Source organism: Ranitomeya variabilis, chromosome 4 (genome assembly GCF_051348905.1).
Source record: "Ranitomeya variabilis isolate aRanVar5 chromosome 4, aRanVar5.hap1, whole genome shotgun sequence".
Classification (NCBI taxonomy): Eukaryota; Metazoa; Chordata; class Amphibia; order Anura; family Dendrobatidae; genus Ranitomeya; species Ranitomeya variabilis.
In genome coordinates, this window is record NC_135235.1 from 768,192,301 (window position 1) to 768,198,143 (window position 5,843).

The 5,843-nt window shown below is 54.6% G+C and overlaps 1 long non-coding RNA gene across 1 annotated transcript; it reads right to left on the minus strand.

Annotated features, from left to right (window-relative positions):
- Positions 1–569: 569 nt before the first annotated feature.
- LOC143769385 (uncharacterized) lies at positions 570–4,658 on the minus strand. The gene is made up of 2 exons (XR_013214387.1): positions 4,389–4,658; positions 570–1,650 (listed from the first exon to the last, which is right to left on the minus strand). It is a non-coding gene; the product is annotated as an uncharacterized LOC143769385 (long non-coding RNA).
- Positions 4,659–5,843: the final 1,185 nt, after the last annotated feature.

Below are 5,843 nucleotides of genomic sequence, written 5' to 3' on the forward strand. Positions count from 1 at the left end.
TGCCAGAATCCGTCCTTTCCTCTGCCCTCAATCTACTAAAATGCTTGAGCATGCCCTTATCTCTCACCTCGACTACTGCAACATCCTCCTCTGCGGCCTCCCCGCTAACTCTCTTGCACCACTCCAGTCTGTCCTTAACTCTGTTGCCCGGCTAATCCACCTCTCTACTCCCGTTTCTCCCCTCTGCAAATTTCTCCACTGATCTACAAAGCCATCCACAACCTGTCCCCTCCTTATATCTCTGAACTAATCTCCCAATATCTTCCCTCACGTAATCTTCGATCCTCCCAAGACCTCCTACTCTCCTCCACACTTATTCATTCCTCACACAACCGCCTCCAAGATTTCTCCCCAATATCCCCATCCTCTCGAATTCCACACCTCAACACGTCCAATTATCCACCACCCTTGGATCCTTCAGACGGAACCTGAAAACCCACCTCTTCAGGAAAGCCTACAGCCTGCAATAACCATTCTGCCGCCTCACCACCACCCGAGCTGCTGCACCCCCGACCTTTTGTCTCTTCCCCATAGAATGTAAATCCGCAAGGAAATGAAATTTCAACTCATAGCTGTCAAACAAGTTTATTACAAGTCAAATAGTTAGAAATAAAAAAAAAGAGAAATATATAAGTATGCATACATACAAATCAATAATAAAGAGTTTTAGAAATTAAAACAATGAATTAAACATTAAAGACAGATTAATTACAAAAAAGAAAAACACATTTTGTACCAAAGTCCCCTGTGCTTTAGCTGCAAAAATTGTATTGTGGTGCTTAAAGGCAACCTGTCACCCCCAAAATTGAGGGCGAGCTAAGCCCACCAGCATCAGGGGCTTATCTCCAGCATTCTGTAATGCTGTAGATAAGCCCCCGATGTATCCTTAAAAATTAGAAAAAGAGGTTATATTATACTCACCCAGGGACAGTCCCAGTCCTGTCCGATGGGCATCGCGGGCCGGTCTGGCGCCTCCTATCTTCATCGGATGATGTCCTCTTCGTGTCTTCACGCTGCGGCTCCAGCACAAAGTACTGCAGTGTGCAGGCCCCAGGCCTCTCTGACCTTTCCCGGCGCCTGTGCACTGCAGCGTGAAGACAAGAAGAGGAAATCATCCTATCAAGATGGGAGGCCCAGGACCGGACCGCGACTTGGATCAGACCGCCCGCGTGAGTATAATATAACCTCTTTTTCTCATCTTTTAGGATACATTGGAGGCTTAGCTACAGCATTACAGAATGCTGTAGATAAGCCCCTGATGCGAGCGAGCGCGGGGAGACAGAGCGAGCGCGGGGAGACAGAGCGAGCGCGGGGAGACAGAGCGAGCGCGGGGAGACAGAGCGAGCGCGGGGAGACAGAGCGAGCGCGGGGAGACAGAGCGAGCGCGGGGAGACAGAGCGAGCGCGGGGAGACAGAGCGAGCGCGGGGAGACAGAGCGAGCGCAAATCGAGAAAAAGGGGGTTTTTTTAAAGTAATTATACTCATCTATCTGACATTATCAGATGCACACAGTGTCATCCCTTTGGGTCCTCACATGGATTGTGGGGGCACCGCCATTCCACTTGGTGAAAAGAAGTCCAGTGATGTAATGACATCTGCAGGGAGGTCACTGCTCTGGGGGGGGCACAGGATGGGGAAAAGTCAGAATACCTAGAATAAAACAGAAAAAAAAATCATGCAGAAAACTGGATACAAGTAGTGGCTGACACCAGTGGCCACCGGGCTAATACTGAGCAGCACAGCGTGCGAGGGGAGAATAAAGCCAGGGATCTGGAGACATTGGTGTAAAGCTGTTTCGCTCCCAGAGGTCATAGGTCAGTCATCAATCTGACAGCAGGTGTCCCCAATAATATTAACAGGACCGACTCCTCACCATCAGGCAGAGATTCTCATGCCAAGTAATATCAATCCCTCAGATCTCCATCATCATTCATCCCCCCCCTGTTCGCCCCCACACACGTAGCACTATACTTCCCTGCACCCCCCACCGCAAGTGACATCACACACTGACCTGCACAGCACGTGACATCAGCCCCCCACACCACATAGACCCATGCGAGTAACATCAGCCCCATTCTGCAGGTAGACCCCCCTGCACGCAGATCCCCGTAGATCCCCCACGCAGGCAACATGACCCCCTTCCTAACAGAGACTCCAGCACACAGCCTCTCTTCCCCAGAGACCTGCAGCCCCCCTTCACAACAGACACCCAGCCCCGCTAGCAAGAAACATGACCCCCTTCCCACTGAGACCCCAGCATGCAGTCACCCTTCCCCAGGCAGGCCCCTCCAGCATGCAGTCCCATGCAAACAACATCTCCCCCTTCTCCCCAGGCGGACCCCCCGTCCAGCATGCACATGCAGCCCCATGCAAGCAACACCACCCGATTCTCCCCAGGCAGCCCCATGCAAGCACCACCACCCCATTCTCCCCAGGCAGCCCCATGCAAGCATCACCACCCCATTCTCCCCACGCAGCCCCATGCAAGCATCACCACCCCATTCTCCCCACGCAGCCCCATGCAAGCATCACCACCCAATTCTCCCCACGCAGCCCCATGCAAGCATCACCACCCCATTCTTCCCACGCAGCCCCATGCAAGCATCACCACCCCATTCTCCCCATGCAAGCATCACCACCCCATTCTCCCCATGCAAGCATCACCACCCCATTCTCCCCATGCAAGCATCACCACCCCATTCTCCCCAGGCAAGCATCACCACCCCATTCTCCCCAGGCAGCCCCATGCAAGCACCACCACCCCATTCTCCCCAGGCAGACCCATGCAAGCACCACCACCCCATTCTCCCCAGGCAGACCCATGCAAGCACCACCACCCCATTCTCCCCATGCAGCCCCATGCAAGCATCACCTCCCCAGGCAGACCCATGCAAGCACCACCACCCCATTCTCCCCATGCAGCCCCATGCAAGCATCACCACCCCATTCTCCCCCATGCAAGCATCACCACCCCATTCTCCCCATGCAAGCATCACCACCCCATTCTCCCCATGCAAGCATCACCACCCCATTCTCCCCATGCAAGCATCACCACCCCATTCTCCCCATGCAAGCATCACCACCCCATTCTCCCCATGCAAGCATCACCACCCCATTCTCCCCATCCCCAGGCAGCCCCATGCAAGCACCACCACCCCATTCTCCCCAGGCAGACCCATGCAAGCACCACCACCCGATTCTCCCCAGGCAGACCCATGCAAGCAACATCCCCCCATTCTCCCCAGGCAGCCCCATGCAAGCATCACCCCCCCATTCTCCCCAGGCAGCCCCATGCAAGCACCACCACCCCATTCTCCCCAGGCAGCCCCATGCAAGCATCACCCCCCCATTCTCCCCAGCAGCCCCATGCAAGCAACACCACCCCATTCTCCCCAGGCAGCCCCATGCAAGCAACACCACCCCATTCTCCCCAGGCAGCCCCATGCAAGCATCACCACCCCATTCTCCCCAGCAGCCCCATGCAAGCAACACCACCACCCCATTCTCCCCAGCAGCCCCATGCAAGCAACACCACCCCATTCTCCCCAGGCGGACCCATGCAAGCAACATCACCCCATTCTCCCCAGGCAGCCCCATGCAAGCATCACCACCCCATTCTCCCCAGCAGCCCCATGCAAGCATCACCACCCCATTCTCCCCAGCAGCCCCATGCAAGCAACACCACCCCATTCTCCCCAGGCAGCCCCATGCAAGCAACATCCCCCATTCTCCCCAGGCAGCCCCATGCAAGCAACACCACCCCATTCTCCCCAGGCAGCCCCATGTAAGCAACATCCCCCATTCTCCCCAGGCAGCCCCATGCAAGCAACATCCCCCCATTCTCCCCAGGCAGCCCCATGCAAGCAACATCCCCCCATTCTCCCCAGGCAGCCCCATGCAAGCATCACCCCCCCATTCTCCCCAGGCAGCCCCATGCAAGCATCACCCCCCCATTCTCCCCAGGCAGCCCCATGCAAGCATCACCCCCCCATTCTCCCCAGGCAGCCCCATGCAAGCATCACCACCCCATTCTCCCCAGCAGCCCCATGCAAGCAACACCACCCCATTCTCCCCAGCAGCCCCATGCAAGCAACACCACCCCATTCTCCCCAGGCAGCCCCATGCAAGCAACATCCCCCATTCTCCCCAGGCAAGCATCACCCCCCCCCCCCATTCTCCCCAGGCAGCCCCATGCAAGCATCACCCCCCCATTCTCCCCAGGCAGCCCCATGCAAGCATCACCCCCCCATTCTCCCCAGGCAGCCCCATGCAAGCATCACCACCCCATTCTCCCCAGCAGCCCCATGCAAGCAACACCACCCCATTCTCCCCAGGCAGACCCATGCAAGCAACATCACCACATTCTCTCCAGGCAGACTCCCACTTACCTGATCTATGACTTTGGAGAATGAGCCCCATAATACCCCAAATCTTGCACAAAAATCCTCGAAATCCAGCCATGACATCCACAGCCTCCTCCTGTCTGCTCTGCTCTATGGAGGAAGAGGAAAATCCTGCACAAAACACTCCAAAACCAAATCCTGCACGAAATCCCGCCATGACATCCACAGCTTCCTCGTGTCTGCTCTGTCTGTTCTATGGAGGAAGAGGCACCGCCCCTTCCGGTCACATGGGCAGAGGTCCTTTAGCCGACTTGGATTTAGCCTCTACCCATTACCAAGTAAATCCCACCAGGACTGTAGCCGGTAAAGACCCCAATATCCACCGGTGTCCCTTCTAATGGGGGGAAAGTACCAAAGAAACCCATCATATCCCGAGAAAGAAGCCCTGGACATGGAGACATCGGCCTCATAGTTCTCCTTCTTACCAACAGTCTACTATATCATTGTCTAAGGGTCACTTCCGTCTTTCTGTCTGTCCTTCTGTCTGTCTGTCACAGAAATCCCAAGTCGCTGATTGGTCGTGGCTGTTTTTGCCGCAACCAATCAGCGACTCAGCGACGGGCACAGTCCGGCGGCAAATTGGCCGCTCCTTCCTCCCAGCAGTCAGTGCTGCTCCGTACTCCCCTCCAGTCAGCGCTCACACAGGGTTAATGGCTGCGGTAACGGACCGCGTTATGCTGCGGTGTAATGCACTCCATTACCGCTGCTATTAACCCTGCGTGACCAACTTTTTACTATTGATGCTGCCTATGCAGATCCTATCCAGATTAAAAAAAATAAAAAATCGTTATATACTCATCGGCCCCTCGGATCAGGAACATTCCTTTCCCGCTCCTCGCGACGCTCCGGTGACCGCTCCATGCATTGCGATCCCGCAAGATGATGACGTGGCGGTCTCGCGAGAGAGCTGTGCAATATACTACTTGGGCTGCGCAATATACTACTTGGGCTGCGCAATATACTACTTGGGCTGCGCAATATACTACGTGGGCTGCGCAATATACTACATGGGCTGTGCAATATACTACTTGGGCTGCGCAATATACTACTTGGGCTGCGCAATATACTACTTGGGCTGCGCAATATACTACTTGGGCTGCACAATATACTACTTGGGCTGCGCAATATCGCAATATACTACTCGGGCTGCACAATATACTACTCGGGCTGCGCAATATACTACTTGGGCTGTGCAATATACTACTTGGGCTGTGCAATATACTACTTGGGCTGCGCAATATATTACTTGGGCTGTGCAATATACTATGTGGCTGTGCAATATACTACATGTCTGCAATATACTATGTGGCTGGGCAATATACTACATTGTGCAATATACTATGTGGCTGTGCAATATACTACGTGGGCTGTGCAATATACTACGTGGGCTGTGCAATATACTACGTGGCTGTGCAATATACTACGTGGCTGTGCAATATA